This window comes from Pantherophis guttatus, chromosome 2 (assembly GCF_059756535.1).
Source record: "Pantherophis guttatus breed Tessera chromosome 2, ASM5975653v1, whole genome shotgun sequence".
Lineage (NCBI taxonomy): Eukaryota > Metazoa > Chordata > Lepidosauria > Squamata > Colubridae > Pantherophis > Pantherophis guttatus.
In genome coordinates, this window is record NC_142064.1 from 137,900,836 (window position 1) to 137,924,366 (window position 23,531).

Here is a 23,531-nt window from a genome sequence, read left to right on the forward strand (position 1 = left end):
TATAAAAATAGATGACAATGGGAAGGGGTATAATATAGAATAGAAGGGAAAAATTGAATTTGATTAAGATTAGAGATGAGGATGAAGGGTAATATTGTTTTTTTAAAAAAATAGATGAGGAATAAATATGGCAAAAAGGAAATATAGAAATTGTAAATTTAATTGAAATGACTAAACGCTGTTTAAATTTGTGAACCAGCCAAATATTCTGTTCAAAGAAAATACATTGTATGTTTGTATGTGTGTTTCTAATTATTGCTATTTATTCATATTTGTTCTCTTTTATTCTTTAAAGTTTAACAATTCATTCTTAATCTTAATATCTTTATATTTGCTTGGGGTTGGCTTTCTTCCCTTTCATCTTTTTTATTGTACAGCAATCTTTCTCCTCAAACCTACCACCACTCTCTTTTCTTTCCTTCTTACTTTCTCTTCCCCCCACCCTCTTTTTCTCCTCCCTACTTCCTCTTCCTTTCTCCTTCTCCTCCTCTCTTCCTCCCTCTCTTACCCTCACTCCTACTCTAATTTCCATTCCTTCATCCCTCTCTATTGCTGTATCCTTTAATGCATATGGACTACTCAGAGGGCTGAAAAAGTTATTTTTGACTGGTCCTCACACTTTTGACCAGTCCTTGAACTTATGACTGTCCTCACATTTTACATTTTTGCCTTATCTTGTCACCATGGTGAAGAGAAGCAGTTGTGAAATGAGTGACATGGTTGTTAAGAATACTGCACGGGCATAAATATGAGGATGGTCATAAGTGTGAGGACCAGTCAAAAGTGCGAGGACCTGTCAGAAATGACTTTTTTCAGCCCTCTGGTTAGTCCTTTTGTGCATATGGACTACTCAGAGGGCTGAAAAAGTTATTTTTGACTGGTCCTCACACTTTTGACCAGTCCTCGAACTTACGACTGTCCTCACATTTTACATTTTTGCCCTATCTTGTCACCATGGTGAAGAGAAGCAGTTGTGAAATGAGTGACATGGTTGTTAAGAATACTGCACGGGCATAAATGTGAGGATGGTCATAAGTGTGAGGACCAGTCAAAAGTGTGAGGACCTGTCAGAAATGACTTTTCAGCCCTCTGAGTAGTCCCTATACACATAGCCATGGCCACCCGGTCACATGACCAGCTAGCCACGCCCACCCAGTCACATGGCCTCCAAGCCACGTCCACACAATAAGTCACCCCCACAATGGTGTCCTTCTTACCAATGTTAAAATCTGTTCACCTTACCCTATACACATAGCCATGGCCACCCGGTCACATGACCAGCTATCCACGCCCACCCAGTCACATGACCAGCTAGCCACGCCCACCCAGTCACATGACCAGATAGCCACGCCCACAAAATAAGCCACGCCCACAATGTCCCTCTTTACCAATGTTAAAATCTGGTCACCTTAGAGTAAGACAAATCCATTACTTACTATAAATTGCATTAAAACTGTTTTCAGGTATCAAATTATATCATATGGCTGTAATTGGTTGTTAACAAAAAGCTACCACAGCTGTATAAAGCTTTTTAACCTGGTCAGCAACAAGATGGAAATGGATTAAAACTGCACGCTACTCCTCTTAGTACAATGCAGAGACCTGGCCACCTTTTAATTATCTTCTACTGAAATATTCCGTACTTCATAGAACATTCATTTCAACTGTTTAGTCTACCTACTGTATAGATGCATAATGCAATATTATAATTGCATGTATGTATTCAAGTGACTATTTGCAAGCTACAAATATGATTAATCACATAAAAATCACAACATATATAACTAAAACATTACTTTGAAAATAACATCCATATTTTAATCTACATCAGTATTTATATTCAACCTGCTGTAATCCACTAAAACTTCCTCTGGACAATCCAACAACCTCTAATTCACTCTAACATCTGGCAATTAAAAATTTAGCAATTGTAATTAATCTCAAATTAGCATTAATATTTCTCAATGTGGGGTTGTCAGAGCTGAAAAGCAGAAAAATATATCATAGTTTATCAACACATTGAAATAAATCACATTTATACATCATTCAGAAGAAATAATAAAAAGCTAAGAAGGAAACAAAAAAACCCCCAGAAGATGTCTTCTACAGCAACAAATACCCAGATAAGCAGAGATTAACACCATACAAACAATCAAGCAGAAAACAATACCCTAATCAAGGAACAACCAAGGAGAAAACCACACCCCCACCAACACTGGCAGGGCAAGCTGCTGTTTATAAATAGGGAGCAAACCCCACACTCACCAATACTGATGATGTTACCTAATTGGGTAATGAGATATCTGCAAGCAAACAATCAAGCTCAGACCATACCAAGGACTCCACAGTTCAACCTTAAGCTACAGTCACCTTCTTCTATTGCAAGTTCATAGAAATGCCTATGTAATTTTCTTGCCAGCAAAAAGACAATAGTTTGCCATTTGCTTTCTTCTGGAATTTTTTAAATTCAATATTAGGCTACAGAGATAATAATCTTTGGCAATTTATATAACTAGATCCAAGTTTGAACAACATCTAAGCCCAGATAAGAGTAGCTAGGTGTGGACATCTGCTGAGACTTACTGGTAGCACCCACTTCTCCATGATATCCATAATGAATCTGTTCAGTTAAACACCAGATTTCAACAGAAAATGAGATATACCTATAAAAGCAAACAGTGTATTGACTTCTGGAAGAAACAATTATTTTACCTTCTGCAGCAGAATTTCTTCCTGAATAGCAACAAGACAATGCTGATGTTGCGTTCCTCTTCTGAATTGAACTCTCACCATGGCCCATTTTTCTCTCTCTTCTTGTTCAGATTAAGTCATCGTTTATTTTAACAGCCAGAATCTGTGGTCATAAGAGGATAAATAATTTAACAGAAAATTTAAAAAAACAAAACAAATTTATACCAGTATGGCATGTTGTGTTAATGCCTTAATATTTTTAGTAACAGCAGAGCAGAGCAGAGCAGTGCACAAAATTATGTAGATTCTCTTCATCATTTGTTCTATACACGGAATACAAGAATTAATATTCTGCTCATTTCCATACCCTTAGGCAAAGTATATTATTTGCAACATATTTATTATGTCTGACTTATTTGAAACATTTCACAACAGCATATATTTTCAGCCTTCTCTGACACTTAATTCTCCCAATTCTAAGTAGTTTATAGTGAGAAGATGCTTCATGTTTAGCTTTGCTCAGAACATACCCTAAAAAATAATACTTGGTGCTTATTTAGTGGCAATAGCGAATAGCAAGAAGATTAAAGGTGATAAAAAAAAAACATTCAATATTCACCACACAAGTTTTCATTTCATAATGTTCTGCTTCAAATACTAACGATGCCTCATTTCCTATCAACAGATATTTTACCCATTTGATTTAAATAGGCATCTACCATGTTTACCAAAAATTGAAATCACACATATTATAAGAGCTTTTATTTTTAGGTGAAACCCACAATGCCATTATTGAGTCCAGCTACACAGAAGGTTCAGAACATAAGACTAAGAACAGACATTGGCAATTTTGTAATTTTCCCCCTAGAAATCTATTATCCCACTGTGCTGGGAACAGCAGAACCGGATGCATCATACAACATACGAAGGAGCCTACAGATTCTATTATGAGCAAATGTATAAATATAAATATACACAATACTGTACAAAGGAGCAGCAAAGAAACAAGACAGGGCTTTAAGAGATGAGAAACAACTGTTCTTCACCTGTTTCATGTAAGACACGGCAAGCAGAGACTTGCATCACAACAGTCGCAAGCAGGAATTAGATCAGTCAGACTATCACTTTGAAGATATTACCAAAAATAGTTTAATTTTTAGAAGAACAAGAGATATTCACCATGTATATGAGGCTACTTCTTCCTTCCAAACAGATTTTTATCAAAGTTGCCTCACAATCCCTGTTTATTATATGTGATCATAATAGCTCTGATCAAGCCAAGAGAATAATACGCAACCAGAATCTTATTATATGAAATATGATCTTGTTTCTTTGGTTTGGAAAATAGCCTGGGCCTAAAAAACATTTCCTTGGCTATAAACTGCACAACTGAACAAAAGTAGCAACAACCTGCTTTACTCTCATAAACAAGATTTGTTCTTTGCTAACATAGGCTCCTAAACTGAAGTATGAACATGCCTTGAAATTTTAGAAGAAATGCTCTCCAGATTATCTGCTATACTTTACCAAAATTGTTACCCACCTTAAGCATCTTGTTGCTACAAGATTCTTCCTCAGATGTTGTTTCATCAAAAAGGCTCTTAAATACTTTTTTGCCACTTCACTGTTTCAGTTCACCATACATGTCCAAGCATTATTCCTTCAGCTGCTCCTTAACTTAATTTTCCAAACCACCCCCACAGCACTCTGTTATTCAACAGAAATTCAACCTCCAGGACCTTAGAATGGAAGGAAAACAGAAACACCTGCCAAGAATACTCAATCCTCACAATATAATTTATTTGGATTCTTCAAGATGGCTATTGAAATAATCCCCACAAAAGAGAGGCTTCAATCTCTCTCTTGATTTTCAGCCTTCAATTGCTCTTCTTTACTTGTCTGTAATTCCCTCAATATCATCAAAGCTCATTTCAAAAACATCTTAACCACTGAGCAGCCCCCTACCGTAATACTTTTTCTCTAAAAAATTTACTATACCTCCCCCTAGCCTACACCATCCAAACATCAAATCAGGGTAATACTGTTTTTTAGAATTCATGTGTTCATTCAAATCCAGATCTTGAATTGACACATTTATGAAAAATGCTAATAGTTTTTTTTTGTTGGTAGTTCATCTTGGCTCTAATTTCTTAGGTCATCTGGATCTGGAAGGCAGTATTAACTTAAGGATGATCCTCTCTGTCAGCCTTTGGATATAGATGAGAGTTGTTTCTCTTTTCCCCAAATCTATTCCATTTTTCCAAATCTAATCAGTTTCCTTCCTAAAAACCTGCAACCATGAAACATCAGCAAGAAACCACCATGATGATTAACTTATCACAAATATGATTATTATTAAGCTGAAACTGGCTTCAATGTGTTGGATTATTTGCAAACACATTTCAATTACCAAACTATCTTCTCCCCCAAAACACTGCTAATCTCTTTCATTAGTAATGATTTCATTCTATGTAGGTTGCTTTGTCCTATTATTAAATACTCTAATCTCTTTGGAGGTCATTCTGCTAAAAAATAAAAAGCAGTATTTAAACTGAAAACTATAGAATTGTACAGTCATATGTACGCACATTATTATTACATCACATTATTCCCTTTCTGGGTAAGCAACACTATACAGAGCATAGAGAAATACTGTGTTTGCCCGAAAATAAGACCCTGTTTTATATTTTTTTGAACCCTGAAATAAGCACTTGGCCTTATTGCCATGCGCTCAAAAGCATGATTAGGCTTATTATCAGGGGATGTCTTATTTTGGGGGAAACAGGGTAATAAGAAAACCTAACTCCAAGAAATTAAGGCGTGACATAACAAAAAGGGAAGATTATTAAAACTAATTACACCAGCATCGTTCACTATATCTCTTGATATCTTTTTTTCCCTCAACATTCTCTTACTCTATGCTCAATTTCCATTTATTCTGTTGGAAGACGAATCTTCGAACACTTTTTCATATAGGACTCATACTTTCATTCCCGTTTCTTACCTGTCAGTTTTTTCTTGAGATCCAGTCTTGACTCAAATACTGGATGTCCTACATTCAAGACTTCTCATCACTGCAGCCTTCACTAATCCTCTCAGTCTTTCATCAAAAACAATAAAAACCAATCATGCTTTTTATTTCTATTTATTCCTTTGCTATGGGCACATATGACTACAATGCATATTCCAAACAGATTTTCTAAACTTTCTAAACAGCCATCATTCTCATCCATAGGCCACCCACCAACCTTTTCTGTATTCTTTCATTTCCATCCATCCGTTTTATTTATTTAACACAGAATAGATTAGGCTGTCAGCCTCAGTCATTGTTCTAACATGACAACAATTCTTACTAACAAGGGCAGTATTGGCACATTTTCGCTAATACAACCTAAACATAACCAAAGCCTGTTTCGCTTCAAGTATGCTAATTTTATTCTATGCAAGCTTCAATCTCTAATCTAAAGACTAACTTTCAAGGCAACATACTGTTAACTACAATTCACTAACCAAAATGCTGATATATTTATTCCCTTTTTGAAAAGAACTCAAAATGGTAGACTGATCTTCTATTCCCCTCCCTGATAGAGGTCCAGTTCACCTTTTTTACATCTTCACGTAAGGAGCTTTTCTAAAATTTTGCAAGTAAATTTTGCAAGAATCTTGCCAGGAAAAATATGGTCCTACTGTTTTTTACCTTAGCTCCTAAGCCCCACACTTTCTTCACCAGCCCAACTACACGTGTCTTGGAAATAACCCACCGGCTACTCCCAAATCTCATTCAATTGTACCATTTTGCCGAAGAACAAGTTTAGTTTATTAAGTTTAGTTTATTAAGGCTCAAATGCAGATAGTAACTGTGGCTAGAAGGGCCTTTGCACAACTTCATGTTCACACCAGTTGCGCCTGTATCGGAATTGTGAGGGCCTCCTGAGCATAGTTACTCCTGCCCTGCTAGTCTCTCAGTTCAGTGGTGGGTTCCTCCCGGTTCTGTCTGGTTCGGCCGAGCCGGTAGCGGTGACGATATGACGTCACCGAACCGGTTCTTCCCCCCCGCGCTCCCACCCACGTTATTCTTACCTTTTATTTGGTCCCACCCCCAATCTATTGCTGCCTCCTGAGTCCCAGCTGATGACTAGAGGAAAAAAAACTGTTTAAACTCTTGCCGCGGGGCTTCAAAGGACCGTCCTACAGCTGATCAGTGTTAAAAGCAAACAAATGAGTCGGGTCGTAAGTGCAAGGACTGGTCGTAAGTGCGAGGACCTTCCAGAAATGACTCTGACCAGCTAGCCACGCCCACCTAGTCACATGACCTCCAAGCCACACCCACAAAACAAGCCACGCCCACAGAACCGGTAGTAAAAAAAATTAGAACCCACCCGTCTCAGTTAGATTGTTGCAATGTGCTCTACATGAAGCTATCCTTGAAGATTATTCAGAAGCTACAGCTGGTGTAGAATGCAGCTGTGTAGAGGGTTCTGGGGGCCCTATGGTGGCACATGTAAGATTGCTGTTACATTACATGCCTGTGTGCCAGTTTGCTTTTGGGTCCAATTCAAGGTATTACATTTAAGGCCCTATAATGGCATACATCCAGGGTATCTGTGGAATTATCTCACCCCAATGGACCTAGCTTGCCCCATTAGCTCCAGTGGAACGGACCAGGTGCAGATGCCATCTGCTAAAGGGTGGGATCAAGAAGAGCCTTTTCCACTGTGATCCAGAGGTGCAAACTACTCCCACCCTTCTGGCTCCCTGCTGAAGGTGGTGGATGGGGTTAGATCTCATCCCTGCGCCGTCTGTCTCATTGGATCTAGTTTCTTATCTAGATTTTTTTTTTTAAAAAAAAGGTTTCTATATTTATCTTTTTACTGTTTGTTAAGTTGTCCAGAGTTGACATACCAATGAGTTGGCATATAAAGTTGATAAATTTTTAAAAATGACCAGTTAGACTGTAACAGGAGGCAGGGCAACATTTATCTCGGTACATCAGGACTTTCTGGTTATAGTTAAAAAGATAACCACGTATCATTAAAAAAAGAAATACGTCGGAGGACAAAACAGAGCTGGAGTTATAAGTTCTGGAAGGTTTGATTTTATTTACTTTTTTTTAAATTTTATTTTAAATGTGCCTTCTCTTTTCTACAGCAAAACAGAGCTTTCTGCTTTAGATTCAGCCTGTGCACGAAAGAGGGGGTGAGAAGAAAAGCAATCCCACGCTTTACATGGCTTGATGCTTCGCAGATCGTCTCACCAAATTGCACAGGTGGTTGTCCTACCAGATGAACATCCCTTACTTTTTCCTCCGGGAGCTCAAAAGCGGGAGAGAGAGAGGCTGCCTTTCCTAGACTAACCCCGTAACAACAACCCTACGAGGTAGGCCGGGCTAAAGAAGAAAAAAAGAAAAGAAAAAGAAAAAAAAGAAAAAAAGCGACTGTCGGGGAATTCTGAGGCTGGACGGGAATTCCTTCCACTTCTTTGCTACTCTGGCTTTCCAGGGAGCCTTTCCCCTTTTCTCTCGCCGAGCAACCCTCTGCCGCCCATTCTCGGAACAAAATGCCTCCCCACCACCGCCGTCCTTCCACCAAAACGGAGGGAGAGAGAGCTGCACGGTCCTGTCACCCGCCGCCCTTTCCCAGCGCAAGCGTCTCTCGGCACCGACCCACCGACTTGCCCCCTGCCCGTCTGCCAGGCGTGTCCACCTCTGAGCCCCTCCGCACAGTCACACACACACACCCCCGCCCCAAAAACAAGCGCTCAGCGCTCCCCACCGGAGGCGAGCCCAGCCCTGCAGTGCCTTTTCTCCCCATTCGCATCCAAGCCACAGTCACGGACCTTTTTCGTCTCCCTTCTAGGCACCGGCCGCTGCGCCTCCGTTCTCCCCTCCATCATCCCCCACCTCCCAGACTGCCACCGGAAACACGCCAACCTCAATACGGATGCAGGGAATCCACCCTCCTCGGGCAGCAGGAAACGCTGGAGCAGGGTTAAATCCGGGCCGCTCTAGCCACCAAGCCAAAGGGGTGGTTTTTATGGTTGCTTTTTGCTGGCAGACGGGCAGGGTTCGCTCCTCTCCTCGCGCTAAGCCAAACAAAGAGCTCAGAGGAGGATCTTCTGATCTAGCGCGAAGCGGGGGGGGGGGGGAGGCTTGCCAGCCTGCTTGCCTATTGTGTTGCTGCCTCCTTTACGGGGAAGGGTTTGAGATGGGGTGTGATTTCCCCAGGCGCTCCAAACATGCCTTGCATTCACACAATTGATCATCGCACTTCACGAGCCCTCTTCCCGAGACATCATCACGTTACCTGATCTTCCAGTAATGCTGGTGGTTGTGTTTTTTTTTTAAAAAAAGAGAAAACTGGGTTAACGGCCAGTGCAAATCAACATTCCTGCACAAAGGCAGAAAAACAGAGGTATATATTTGCAAAACTAAATCTAACGATTGTCTTTGCTTGAGTAGCCCTTGAGCTCTTGTTGGAAGATATGAGAAACTCAATATTAAAAGAGCAGGGAAATTCCCCTAAAAGAAATAAGCAGAAACTCAGGCAGAGTTTCAGCCCCCACCTTTATCAATGGGCCATTAAGAAGCTGAAGCCACCCTGTTTTCCACAAGAAAGGAAGGACAAAATTACAGGGGCCTGCAACATCCAAACAGATATGGGACACAGGAAAGAAAAACAAACACCCAAAAAGGAGCAGAAATCAAGCTAAAGTAATTTAAACACATGAGAAAAAGGAGAAAACACAGAAATAGCAAGCTGAATAATTATAGGGAGAACCCAATCACAAACAAAAACAGGATTTCAACACCATAAAACAATCACACACACAAATCGAAGGATTCACATGCCAAATCAAAAGAATTTCAAAAGACTTTAAAGGGTCACATAGAAAATCAAAAGACGTTTTAGGATATAAAAAAGGGTTACTCTTACAGTTCAAACAGGCTAGACTCGGAACCCTGTGCTTGTATTTGTTTCTTGCCTGCCTTCCTATAAACAATAAACTAATTCTGCTCTCAAGCAGCTGACCTCCAATCATTTCGAAGTAATCTCCCAGCCGGGAGTTTTGAATTTAAGAAGGGAAAGCTCTGCCTTCCAACAATCATTAAAGGGAAAGGCTTCTTTTTCCTTCCAACAGTTGGCGACCCAAATGGCCTCCCAGCCAACCAAGCCACTGGACAGGGCCCAGAGATCAAAACCCAGCCGGGCATGGACCTTCTTTGTCCAGGGAAAATATCTACGGACCCTTCCCCGGAGGCATCAGGTAGTAAAGGGAGTCCTTGAGCTTTGCACTCAACAGCTGCTTGAAAGCAGGTGAGTACCGCTTTAAATTTAAAACGCTGGAACTCTGTGGGGAGTGGAAGTGAGAGAGGAAAGGTGTGTGTGTGTATGTGGGTTTTACCTGTGGAAAACAGCTGGATGGAAAACAGCTGGATCCCACCTCCTCCGTTGATCTCTAGCCGCCCCCCACCCTGCTGCTAGTTCGAAAGAGCAGTGACCGGCAGGATTGGGAAAGCAAGGGGGAATCACAGAGTGTGGGACCTTCTGAGGAACGCAAGGAAAAACTGAACGGGCTATGAAGAGAGAAGAGGTTAATAAAAGAAAGGAAAAAGGAAAAACCTCAAAACAAATAAAGGGAACTCCAGTGTATCCCAGAGCAAACCCCAGGATTTTTCAGACAGTGTGAAGTTAGTTAGTTAGATAGATAGGTAATTGTGAAGTTGTGAAGTTGTGAAGTTGTAGGAGGGGCCCCATACTCGTCTGTGTTGGGGGCAGCAGGTCCTCCCAGATTTCCGTTTTTTAGAGGGGTCTGAAAACCAGTGGCGGAGAATTCCCTAACAAGAAGAGGTAGGCATACGCTGTAAGGGAACCGGCGTTCTCTCCAGGTCTTTTTCCTGAAAACTGACGTGTCGCCCGGCTGAACCAAAGTGTGAAACCCCACATCGGAAGGGGAAACATGGGAAGTTGCAGCTCGAGGGTGGTAGATACCCCTTTAGATTGAAAAAGAGAAAAGTGAAGAAGATATGTAAAAAAAAAGGGCCTTGCTAAGGGATGACACTGGAAGACAAATTTGGCCTGACAGCGGTACTTTTGACTTTAAAATTTTAAAAGCACTTAGACCCCGAATTAAGCCCAGCCAAATACCCTACTGGTATTGCTGGGCTAAACTAACCAAAGACCTAACTATATGGAAAGATCAAGCTAAAGCAGAAATCCATTTTCTGGAAGGGAAAACTGAGGCAGGAATAACTGAGGGAAAAACATAACGGCTCCCCTGCTGAGCAAACCAGTATCAGGAAGAGCAAGAGGCGAATACAATTACATTCTGACACATACGCCCTTCTCTGCTTCAGACCTTGTTATTTGTAAAAAAGACACTCCAACATTCAGGGCAGACCCTCAGGCAGTAATCCGAACCCTGAAATCTATAATAGAAAGCCACAACCCATCCTGGTAAGACATGAATCAGTTGCTACAAGTTTTCCTAACTCAGGATGAACTATTAAAACTATTTGAGAAAACAGCACAAATAGCCAACCAATCACCTATTCCAGGACAGGCTGCCCAGACAAGAGTTGCATGGCCAACCCAGCAGCCTGAATGGGATTACAATGATGCCAATCACTGGAGGGATTACAAAAGGGCAAAAAGCAATCTAATGGATGCCCTAGAAGAAATAGAAAAAGCCTCACAACTGGTCAGAATTTCAAAAGACAACCCAAAGGGAAAAAGAAAATCCTGACCCTTTTGGGTTCGTCTCTCAGAGGCAGCTGTGACATATGCCCTCCTAAACCCAAGCTGCCAAAAGGACCAGAGAATTTTAGCCTCAGCCTTCGTGGACCAGGCTAGTAGTGACATCAGGGAACATTTCCACCGTATTGTATCTAATAGGCCTACATTGGAAATAGTGGAGTTGCGCAGGATTGCAAACTTTGTATATACCAAAGGGATAAATTAAAAGAGGAAGAAAAAGATAGAAAGAGGAAGATAGAGAGACATGAAGAACTAAAAGTTTTTGCTGCCATGTACCATAATGCCAGACAAGTTCGACACAGGACTGCTGGGATGAGGCAGGGGTGCTGGAAATGTAGACAGGAAGGATGGCCCCAAGATGGGTGCCAACATATGTTATGTTATGTTATGTTATGTTATGTTATGTTATGTTATGTTATGTTATGTTATGTTATGTTATGTTATGTTATGTTATGTTATGTTATGTTATGTTATGTTATGTTTCACATTGACATGGGAAAGGAGGGCATTTTGGCCAATATTGTAAACAGACTTCATTTCGTGGCCAGCCCCAAGATTCACCTAGAGGCCCCATGCCAAGCAATAATTCACATCACCAAGGTGAGCAGAGATATAACCAGCATCGCGAGCCTCCTACAGCCCCTTTTTCCCAAGATGATACATTCCACCACAATAGAGATAGTGATAGATCTCGATGGGGGCAGGGAAGGGGAAGGGAGGCACAATTTTCCTGACTAGAACATGAAAATGAACTCACTGAATACACAGCTACCTTCACTGGGCTCGCAATTCCCTTAAGGAATGGCCCGGAAGGGGAAACCATTATTTCCCTGATCATAGGGGGAAAGAAATATGACTGCCTGGTTGATACTGGAGCTACCTCATCATTAATTATAGAGACCCCATATAAAGGCTCATTGATTCCAGGAGCTCGAGACAATAATGGGAGTTGGAGGAAAAATCATAATAATGGGAGTTGGAGGAAAAATCATTCCTGTGGAATCCACAAGTAGAATTGGGACCGTTCTCTTTAAAACCCTCTTTTACAATCTGTCCCCAATCCCCACTCTCCCTCCTCTTATGCAGAATGGGAGCCACCATAAAATGTGGAAAGGGGGGCCTTACGTTAAACATTCCAGGAAAAGACACCCATCTGCTGGCCACAAATAACACAGGGCTTCATGTGGATCTAAACATCTTGCCATCCTCTCTGTGGGGCTGGGATGCAACGGAGGTGGGATTATTAAAAGGGGCAAACCCAGTCACCATTCAGGTAAAGAAAGGACCACCTCCATGTGTTCCCCAATACAAAATTCCAGCTGAGGCAATTCAACCTATAAGGAAACTGATAAAGGCTTATCTGGAACAGGGAGTCCTTAAGAAATGTACATCTCCCTGCAACACCCCAATCTTTCCAGTTAAGAAGGGAAAGGTAGATAATGAAGGAAACCCCATCTTCAGATTTGTACAGGATTTGAACAACCATGTGATGCCACGTGCCCCTATAGTACCAAACCCTGCAACTATAATAACCGAAGTTCCAGCTTCGGCTATGTATTTTACAGTTATAGACTTGTGCTCAGCCTTCTTCAGCATCCTGGTAGACCAGGTATCCCAATATCTCTTTGCTTTTACCTGGGAAGATCAACAATACACCTGGACTCGCTTGCCACAAGGCTATATCGAGTCCCCTACTCTATTCTCTCAAATCCTGAAGGCAGACCTCTATGAAATCGTCTGGGCATCCCCTCTCCCTCCCTCCCACAGCGCTCAAGCAGCTGAGCTTGTAGCTTTAACAAAAGCCTGTGAAACTGCAAAGGGTCAGTCTACCAACATATATACTGATTCTAAATATGCTTTTGGGGATGCCATGCGACAGGTGCCTTGTGGAAACAACGAGGTTTTTAAACATCAGCTGGCCAACAGATCATACATGCAAACCTAGTGGTTCAATTATTGGAAGCCATACAATTACCAAAAGCCTTGGCAGTCATTCATTGTAGGGCCCATCAAAAGGATGACTCCACAGTGACGAAAGGAAACAGATATGCGGATGAAACGGCCAAATGGATAGCACCAGAACCTCTGCCTCATAACCTCATGGCTCCAGCCCTAATGATAAACCCTGAATTATAATACACAGAATTTCTAGATAAAGGAGAAGCTGAGCAATGGGAACAAAAATTAGGGGCAGTCTTTGAAGAGGATTTTGGAGAGTCCCAGATGGCAGACCCATAGCTCCACGCCGCCTCCTTAGATTGATTTGCCAAAGGTTACACACCAAAGGGCATTGTGGGACACAAGCCATGGTAAATGCTGTAAGGAGAGTATGGTATGCACCTGGAGCCTATAGTGAAGCAACAAGGGTAGCTAGCATCTATAAAACTTGTCAGGCAAATAACACCACGTCCAGGAAAGCAATCCATGAGGGAGGGAGACCCTGGGCACAAACGCCCTTCGAAAGAGTACAAATGGATTATATACAGCTACCAAGGGTAAATGGTTATCAAGGAGAGAGAGGTCATTGGGCGGTAAAGACCCTTTTGGGCAAGCTATGTCAAGAAACCCACCTCTCTTGGCCACAAGTGCTTCCAATCGCCCTCTTTTATATTAGAACCAGACCAAGAAGAGATATAGGAATCTCCCCTTTCGAAATCCTCTTTGGTCGCCCCCCAGACACATTACAAGGCCTGGATCCCCACTCCCTAAGTTTAGATAAGGGGGATATGGTTCTTTGTACTTATCTTTCAGCCCTTCACAAGATATTACAGACCCTGTGGACACAGAGTACTCTAACGCAGACCTTGCCCTTGGAAGAAGCCCTGCATCCCTTTGAACCAGGACATTGGGTGTGGATAAAATTCTTCACCAGAACATCACCACTACAACCCAGGTGGATGGGACCCTACCAAGTCTTGTTAACCACACAAACAGCTATCAAAATGGCAGAGAGAGATTCCTGGATCCATTGGACACATGCCAAACCAGCAGTTATAGACCACAGCTCTGCACCAGTACAAACAGTCTCACCCATCAAGCTCATACCAGATCTTGAAACAGATCAATGGTCACTAGCAGCATTCTTTGATACCACAGAACCTGAAAACACCCTATGTACAACCACTGGACTACAGGACATTGAACTATAGATATTTTTTTTAGGACGTTGGACTGTAAGATCCCCCCCCTCACTTCTACCTCATCCAATTTCTGTTCTCTCCCCCCCCCCCCTACACTTAGAGTAGAGAACAGGACTCTGGACTTCATTGTTATTATTGCCTTTTATTGCTATTGTTTTTCCTCTTCCTTGTTAAGATTGCTTTTAAAAAAAAGAAAAAAAAAGAGGGGGGATAGAGGGAGTAGGGAGGGTTCGACCATGGGAAACAGGAAATTCAGCATAAACATATTGTGCAGCTTATACTGTATACTATTTGTAACATGTGTGACAGCACTCCTGGAACCAAGCGTTTTTTCCAGAAAAAGGAAACATATGGGAATATCTAGCAAGGGAAGTACTCAACACCACTAACTTTTGTCTACATATTGACCACATGCTTAATGGGAGTAGCATCTAGACCACATAACATCTTTAACTACACTAGGCTTAAGGACTTTCACCTCCCTGACACCTACCCTACCATCTTTGACCTCTGAACAATGCTTTAACCTCACAGGATGCCAACCTAAAAAAAAAAACCCCACTGATTGAAATAACACAGATCTCAAATGCAATCCACAGAAACCATCCCATTCTCCTATAGCCCTCAGGATGGTTCTTCCTATGTGGCCTAAAAGCTTTCTCATATCTTCCTGCAAATGCCACGGGGGTGGGGTGGGGGCTGCACCCTAGGAAGGTTGGCAATGCTTATGCCGTCCTTGTGGAAGCGACACAGAAGAGCTTTCCATACTTTAGAATCAGACTGTGATTCAAAAGTCTCCTTGCTCACAACAACTGAATATGTTGCATTTGCAGTATCACTAGTGGGAGTGCCAGGGCTAGCAGTAAGGAATTCCATAAACCTGAATAGCCTGGCATGTACCCTAGCCAAAAGTTTAAATTCGACTTCCCATGCCCTGGATGCCCTCAACAGAGAAATGAAACAAGTCAGAGCGGCTACCCTGGAGAACAGAGCGGCCATAGAAACATAATTATGGCTGCGAGGAGTTTAGGGGTATGTCCTGCATAAAAAAAAAATTAATGAAACTTCTGGACTTGTGGAGAAGGACATCCATCAATTGAAGGAGCTGGCCCAAAATATTGGCTATGATCAGTCATTCTTAGATTTTTCTTGGCTTCTCTCATGGTTACCAGACTTCCATTGGCTAAAAATCCTCATTTCTACCATTGTCACTGTCTGTGCTTTGGGAGCCCTTATGTGTTGCTTCTGTCAATGCATTCCGCCTTGTCTCAGTTGCTTAAGAGCTTGTAGTCCTCCCCCACCAAAATCAAGCACCTCAGGAAAGCAGGCAGCTTTCATGATGATCCAAATTAACCAGGAATACCAGGTATATCTGGATACCACTCTAGATGATGGGGATAATGAGGAAAACCTCATAGAAAAAAAAGAGAGAGAGAGATTGTTGGATGATATGAGAAACTCAATATTAAAAGAGCAGGGAAATTCCCCTAAAAGAAATAAGCAGAAACTCAGGCAGAGTTTCAGCCCCCACCTTTATCAATGGGCCATTAAGAAGCTGAAGCCACCCTGTTTTCCACAAGAAAGGAAGGACAAAATTACAGGGGCCTGCAACATCCAAACAGATATGGGACACAGGAAAGAAAAACAAACACCCAAAAAGGAGCAGAAATCAAGCTAAAGTAATTTAAACACATGAGAAAAAGGAGAAAACACAGAAATAGCAAGCTGAATAATTATAGGGAGAACCCAATCACAAACAAAAACAGGATTTCAACACCATAAAACAATCACACACACAAATCGAAGGATTCACATGCCAAATCAAAAGAATTTCAAAAGACTTTAAAGGGTCACATAGAAAATCAAAAGACGTTTTAGGATATAAAAAAGGGTTACTCTTACAGTTCAAACAGGCTAGACTCGGAACCCTGTGCTTGTATTTGTTTCTTGCCTGCCTTCCTATAAACAATAAACTAATTCTGCTCTCAAGCAGCTGACCTCCAATCATTTCGAAGTAATCTCCCAGCCGGGAGTTTTGAATTTAAGAAGGGAAAGCTCTTACTTTTTCCTCCGGGAGCTCGAAAGCAGGAGAGAGAGAGGCTGCCTTTCCTAGTCTAACCCCGTAACAACAACCCTACAAGGTAGGCTGGGCTAAAGAAGGAAAAAAAAAGAAAAAAAGCGACTGTCGGGGAATTCTGAGGCTAGAAGGGAATTCCCTCCACCTCTTTGCTACTCTGGCTTTCCAGGGAGCCTTTCCCCTTTTCTTTCGCCGAGCAACCCTCTGCCGCTCGTTCTCGGAACAAAACACCTCCCCGCCACCGCCGTCCTTTCACCAAAACGGAGGGAGAGAGAGCTGCACGGTCTGTCGCACGTCGCCCACCCGTTTTCCAGCGCAAGCGTCTCTCGGCACCAACCCACCGACTTGTCCCCTGCCCGTCTGCCAGGCATGTCCGCCTCTGAGCCCCTCCGTGCAGCCACCCCCTCCCCAGTCACCCCCCACCCCAAAAACAAGTGCTCAGCGCTCCCCACCGGAGGCGAGCCCAGCTCTGCAGCGCCTTTTCTCCCCATTCGCATCCAAGCCACAGTCATGGACCTCTTTGGTCTCCCTTCTAGGCACTGGCCGCCACGCTGCCGTTCTCCCCTCCATCATCCCCCACCTCCCAGACTGCCACCGGAAACACACCAACCTCAATACGGATGCAGGGAATCCACCCTCCTCGGGCAGCAGGAAACGCTGGAGCAGGGTTAAATCCGGGCCGCTCTAGCCACCGGGCCAAAGGGGTGGTTTTTATGGTTGCTTTTTGCTGGCAGACGGGCAGGGTTCGCTCCTCTCCTCGCGCTAAGCCAAACAAAGAGCTCAGAGGAGGATCTTCTGATCTAGCGCGAAGCGGGGGGGGGAAGCTTGCCAACCTCCTTGCCTATTGTGTTGCTGCCTCCTTTACGGGGAAGGGTTTGGGATGGGGTGTGATTTCCCCAGGCGCTCCAAACATGTGTTGCATTCACACAATCAATCATCGCACTTCACGAGCCCTCTTCCCGAGACATCATCACGTTACCTGATCTTCCAGTAATGCTGGTGGTTGGGTTTTTTTTTTTTCAAAAAAAGAGAAAACCGGGTTAAAGGCCAGTGCAAATCAACATTCCTGCACAAAGGCAGAAAAACAGAGGTGTATATTTGCAAAACTAAATCTAACAATTATCTTTGCTAGAGTAGCTCTTGAGCTCTAAAACGGGGGTGGGTGGGTGTTCAACATTCTTTGTTCTGACAAGGAAGAAGGGCATTTCCAGTTCTTCTGTGATTCTTACTTCAGGTTTCCCTAAAGTTCCACCGAAATAAAAAAAAATGCAGCCTTTGTCCAGCCTTCTTTACCCCTTTAAATGATATGTGCAGTCTGTTAAAATGTACAGTTAATTTTTTTTTTTTTTGCTATCTCTTATGACTGGATTTACGTATTGCATTGTAAGGAAATAGATATACTGAAATACTATAATTAGTAGAAACTTGCTAATTGTTTCCTGCAACATATATGTATGATATATCATGTCTTTGTATACCTGTGTAGGAAGTTAGCACCCACCCCTTTCCTAGAGGAATTAAATATTTTGGGAAATATTAAAAAGGCAGAATATTATGTTTTCCTGGATGAGAAATGGAGAAGCATGTTTTAAGGACGAAGCAGCTCCTATCTTTCTGCCCCCACCCTTTGTTAAGGGGCCAGAGGCAGAAACTCAATCTTTGTCACTGGACCATCATCTGCAACACAATAGGACCCATCTAGCAACAGAAACTCATCACCTGGGAAGATTACATCAGCCAGCAAGGCTAGCTAAGACCCCCACCCCCTGGGAGTCTGACAACCAATCAGGATATTCTTTCTGGGCCCCAGGAAGTTCAAAGCCAGAGAGGGCATAAAACCCGGGGATTCACTGTGTCTCGCCCTTTTTCTGTTCAGGAACTCAAACCATGTGATCCTGTCCACCATTAAACCATCTTTCCAAGCAGTCTCCATGTTTCCAGTATCTTTTTCCCCATTTGGAGCTGAACCCAGAAGGATATTTCTTCCTACATCTGCATGCTGTAAATATTTGTTTCCTGGAACACATACATATATTATGTTTTTAAAGTTGTAACACAAATATGCCACATTGACTAGCTTCCTGGAACAAACATATACTGTTATTGGGGTCTATAAAGTATCTGGCATTTGTCAAAACATATGTTCCACCTTTTGATCAGAGCCTTATCTCTGTATCTGTATCTTGAGTTCCCTTCACTCCAGGGGGCTAAATAGCCAAGTGTGAACACAAAGAAGATGATCAGGAAGAGATAACGCTAATGGTGCTAATCAAGGGGCTCTACCCTGTTCCAGGGGATACACAAATCAAAGATGCCAGAATTGGGGGTTTTAACTGATGGTTTATGACTTTCCTAAACAATATAAAAGGGGCTCACATTCTCTTTCTTGTTTGTAGTTGTTACCTGCATGTATCTTGTATGTGTTTGGAACAGCTAACCATTTAAGTTTGATCAAGATTAAATGCTATTTTACTCAAGCCTCTGTTTAAATTTGTTGTTTGGCATTTATGAGTTTAAACATATTATTATTGGACCTTACAGCACCAAGGCACAAAGCTTGTTTAACTTGATGATGACTGAATAAATCACAGCCAGGTTCACACAGGACAAAAAAGCAGAAAGCCTCAGTTTTCATAGGACTAAAACAAAACAAAACAAAACTATTTGGATGCAGACCAGGTGCAGGGAATGGAGATACCCATGTTTTCCGGAAAATAAGACTGGGTCTTACATTAAGTCTTGCTCCAAAAGACGCATTACGGCTTATTTTCAGGTAATGTCTTCTTATTTCATGTACAACAGACATGCCAAACACAAGGCCCGCGGGCCGGATGGGCCCATATCTGGCCCGCGGGGTCACCTTGGAGATGGCAAGGGACTGGCCCCTGACACCCCAAGGCCGCCTGAACTCGGCTGGGCACACATCCCCAGCGTGCGCACAGGTGGCAAGTACGCAGTGGAGATGGTGTCCGGCAGCAGCCACAGCCCGCTGGCCTCTTGGCCAGCATACCGTGGGGCTGCATAGCCCGCACAGTGCAGGTGAGTTCGAACACTGCAAATGCCAGCCCAGCCCTCCAAGCAGTAGATGGAGGCAGAGGCATGGGGGGGGCTGCCCACCCATTCCCTCCCACTATCTGCATGAGTGCTGCTGGCACTGGAGAGCTACAGTTCATTGAGAGAACCATGAATGCCAACATGTACTGTGACATACTGAAGCAGAGCATGATCCCTCCCTTCGGACTGGTCCGCAGGGCAGTATTCCAACATGATAACAACCCCAAACACACCTCCAAAACGACCACTGCCTTGTTAAAGAAGCTGAGGGTAAAGGTGATGGACTGGCCAAGGATGTCTCCAGACCTAAACCCTATTGAGCATCTGTGGGGCATCCTGAAATGGAAAGTGGAGGTGCGCAAGGTCTCTAACATCCACCAGCTCCGTGAGGTTGTCATGGAGGAGTGGAAGAGGACTCTAGTGGCAACCTGTGAAGCTCTGGTGAACTCTATGCCCAAGTGGGTTAAGGCAGTGCTGGAAAATAATGGTGTCCACACAAAATATTGACACTTTGGGCCCCATTTGGACATTATCACTTAGGGGTGAACTCACTTTTGTTGCCAGCAGTTTAGATATTAATGGCTGTGTGATGCATTATTTTGAGGGGACAGCACATTTACAGTTATACAAGCTGTATACTCACTACTTTATATTGTAGCCTAGCATCATTTCTTCAGTGCTGTTACATGAAAAGATATACTTAAATATTTACAAAATGTGAGGGGGTGTACTCACTTCCGTGACATTCTGTAAATCATAATTTTTAAAGAGCAACAGTCATCTCTGCCTCACAGCAATTCCTCCTCTGACCCGCTGTTGACTCACCAACAGACCCAATATTGCAGAATATAGTCTCATGCTATACAACTAAGCTCCATTTCATGCGGAATAAACTAAATTATTAAAGTATCTTAAATAGAACACTAACTTTAAATAGATTTTTACTGCAAAAGGATTTTATTAAAATAAATTTGATAAAAATTAAAAAAATCCGATTTTAATAAAAAAAATTCCAATTTAAATTTTAAAAATCTGTTTTTTTAAAAAATAAAATAAATGATTTTTATCCACCCTGCCCATAGCCATGACAGGGCTGGTGGGCTGTGGCTGCTGCCGGACACCGTCAGCCCCTGCACACTTGTTGCCTCCTGTGTGCGCGCCAGGGGATGCTCGGCTGGGCTGGCAGTGGCTGGTCCCCCGCCATTTCCGGGGCAGCTTGTGCTTGACATGTCTGCATTAAATCAAGTGTTAATTGAAGACTTATAAGACAGGAGTGGCAACAAAAATGCTGACAGTTAAGATAGATCATCCACACAAAAGTGATGAAAAATTGCAGGTACCATTCAGAAAACGTTTCTTTATTTCACACAAGTGCATTAAGTTCGTTACAACACACGATATATTGAATTATGAAACACATCTGTTCATTATCGAAGTGCACATGTTATTCATGTGTAGGGTCTGTGTTGGTCATTCGGCAATAAGTCATTCGGCAATAAGTCTCAAGTTCATCTGTTTACATAGGCATTGGTTTACCTCTTCTCCAAAGGCACCCACTTATGTATTTACAAATACTTAATTATAATTTATATTAGCATTTATTTTAAGTATTAGTGCCAATAATATTTATTTATATTTAATTATATATTAATATTATTACTTCATAATTCAATACGTCCATCGTGTGTTGCAACAGACATACTAAATGCATCTGTCTCGCTGATTATCTTAACTGGGACATATTTTTGTGGTAGGGTTTATAGTATGAGCATCCTGAAAAATCATGCTAGGGCTTATTTTCCAGTTGGGTTTTATTTTCGGGGAAACACAGTACCATATTTGGATTGCAACAATTCAGATGGCCATAAGATGGCAGTATAGATACAAAAAACCCAAACTTCATGCTATCATAAAGTACTTTTATATCCCAGTGTATGGTAGTGTAAGAAGTCAGCACCCGACCCCCCTCAGAAAGGAGGCTTTCCTAGGATCAAATCATTCACTTCTCTCTATTACCAGGAAAGCACTTCAGACAGTCCCACCAACAATTAAGTTTTATGAATTATATACTTTTGTATTTATTTAGAAAACTGAAGCATTCCATTCAGTATCTATTTACATGGATTTACATGTATTTATACGAAGCCAGACAGTTCCATTCATAAACAAAACATCTTCAGCTACAGTTCCCACAAAAGGCTGAACTGTTAGGATTAAAAGCAGAAAAACAAAGACTCCTAAAATCTACATTCCGCACTCAGCTCCAAGGACAGGGCATGACCTCCCAGCCACAAAGGGAGTCAAACAGCAATAATTAGAATACCAAAAAGGGTACACTTAAGCACAGGTCAAAGTATCATTTCACAAGGATCAGGCATCTCAATCACAAAGCCCCCAAAAATGTATAAAAGCCCACCTACTCTCAACCCCCATTTTGTCAGCCATCCCAGAAACATGCTGCTGTCATTAGTTTCTGGATACCAAATAAACAGACTTCCTTTCCTGCAACCTGCCTCCATATTTCCAGCTTCTTTCTCCCAGATTGGAACCAGACCAGATTTTTCTTCTAACAGTAGTTTGTAAAAATATGGGTGACCATTAGATGGCAACAAAAGGATACTATATATTTATAATTACACCTGTTAGCAGTATACACTTGGAAATAATTTATTATATATGAATGTTGACTATTGACCTCGCCCTCATGTCTTGCTCTGCTGCCTCATGGCATTTATTTTCCTGGAGAAATGAAGGAAGAACACCAGGTATGTATGCCAAGAGTTTATACTCTCAGCAGGATCACTTGAGGCTTAAAGGTCATCCCCGCTGCTTACTAAAGCAAGCAGACATCTATATTGGACAGCAGTGATACAGGAAGATGTTGAAGATAGATGAACACTTTAAGGAAAATGACAAGAATATAATTTCATGCTGTGGGGAATTAGGCAATACTAAACCATTTATGTATTTTACCAAGAAAACCACATGGATAGACAAGACAAAAATTTACAAAATAAGGCCAGATGAGGAGCTTTCTAGAGGAATAGTACCCAACATCAGTGGTGAAATCCGGCTGGATCTATCCGGCTTGCACAAACCGGTAGCACTGGTGGTGGGAAGCTCCGCCCACCCACCGGGACGTCACTACGTCCCATTTTTGACCCTCTGTGCATGCGCAGAAGGCTATGCGCATGTGCAGAAGAGGTACGCGCGCTCACACTCCCAAAACGGTAGCGAAGGTAAGTGCATTTCACCGCTGCCTAACATGCTATTGTGGAAGAGCTGAAGATCTTTTAGAGTAGTGTACTTATGCTTTTTATGATGCAGCTAGATTAAAAAAAATCTCTAACATCCAGCTGCTGATGTCATGCAAGAAAAGAAAATCCACAGCTACAAAGCCAGGATTACAATGGGCAGCAGGATATAAGAAACATGAACATGGGAAAGCTGAATATGTGAAAGATTAAATCAATCAACTGCACATTAACATCTTGGGCATCAGAAAACTGAAATGGATTGGTATTCTGACATGTGGTCAGAAATTCATTCAGTACTGTGTACTACACAGGACACATACACAAAAGGAGTAATACTGTTGTTTTTAACCAATGATGATTGTAGAAAAGAGATTGAGGAATTTTCTGATCAAGTTCAATCTGCAATCAATTTATAAGCAAGATGTGCTTCTTGTGGTTGGAGACTAGAATGCAAAAAAAAAAAAAAAAACCAATAAAGAGAAAAACATAGTTGGATTATATGGCCTAAGAAACAGAAATGAAGCACAAGAATGATTTACCAATTTCTGGCAATCCAATT

The 23,531-nt window shown here is 42.1% G+C and overlaps 1 protein-coding gene across 10 annotated transcripts in view; it reads right to left on the minus strand.

Annotated features, from left to right (window-relative positions):
* The window catches only part of RNF41 (ring finger protein 41), a 46,548-nt gene that overhangs the window by 20,505 nt on the left and 2,512 nt on the right, over positions 1–23,531 (minus strand). Inside the window, exons 1-4 of one of the 10 annotated variants that reach the window (XM_060688894.2) lie at positions 17,114–17,251; positions 5,696–5,791; positions 4,235–4,430; positions 2,713–2,854 (exon numbers count right to left, since the gene is read on the minus strand). The gene's annotated coding sequence lies outside the window, so the exon portion shown is untranslated. Of the gene's footprint in view, positions 1–2,712; positions 2,855–4,234; positions 4,431–5,695; positions 5,792–8,462; positions 8,878–9,623; positions 9,765–17,113; positions 17,539–23,531 lie in introns of those variants that run through there. The other 9 variants (XM_087886908.1, XM_060688890.2, XM_087886911.1 and 6 more) reach the window with 9 other exon arrangements.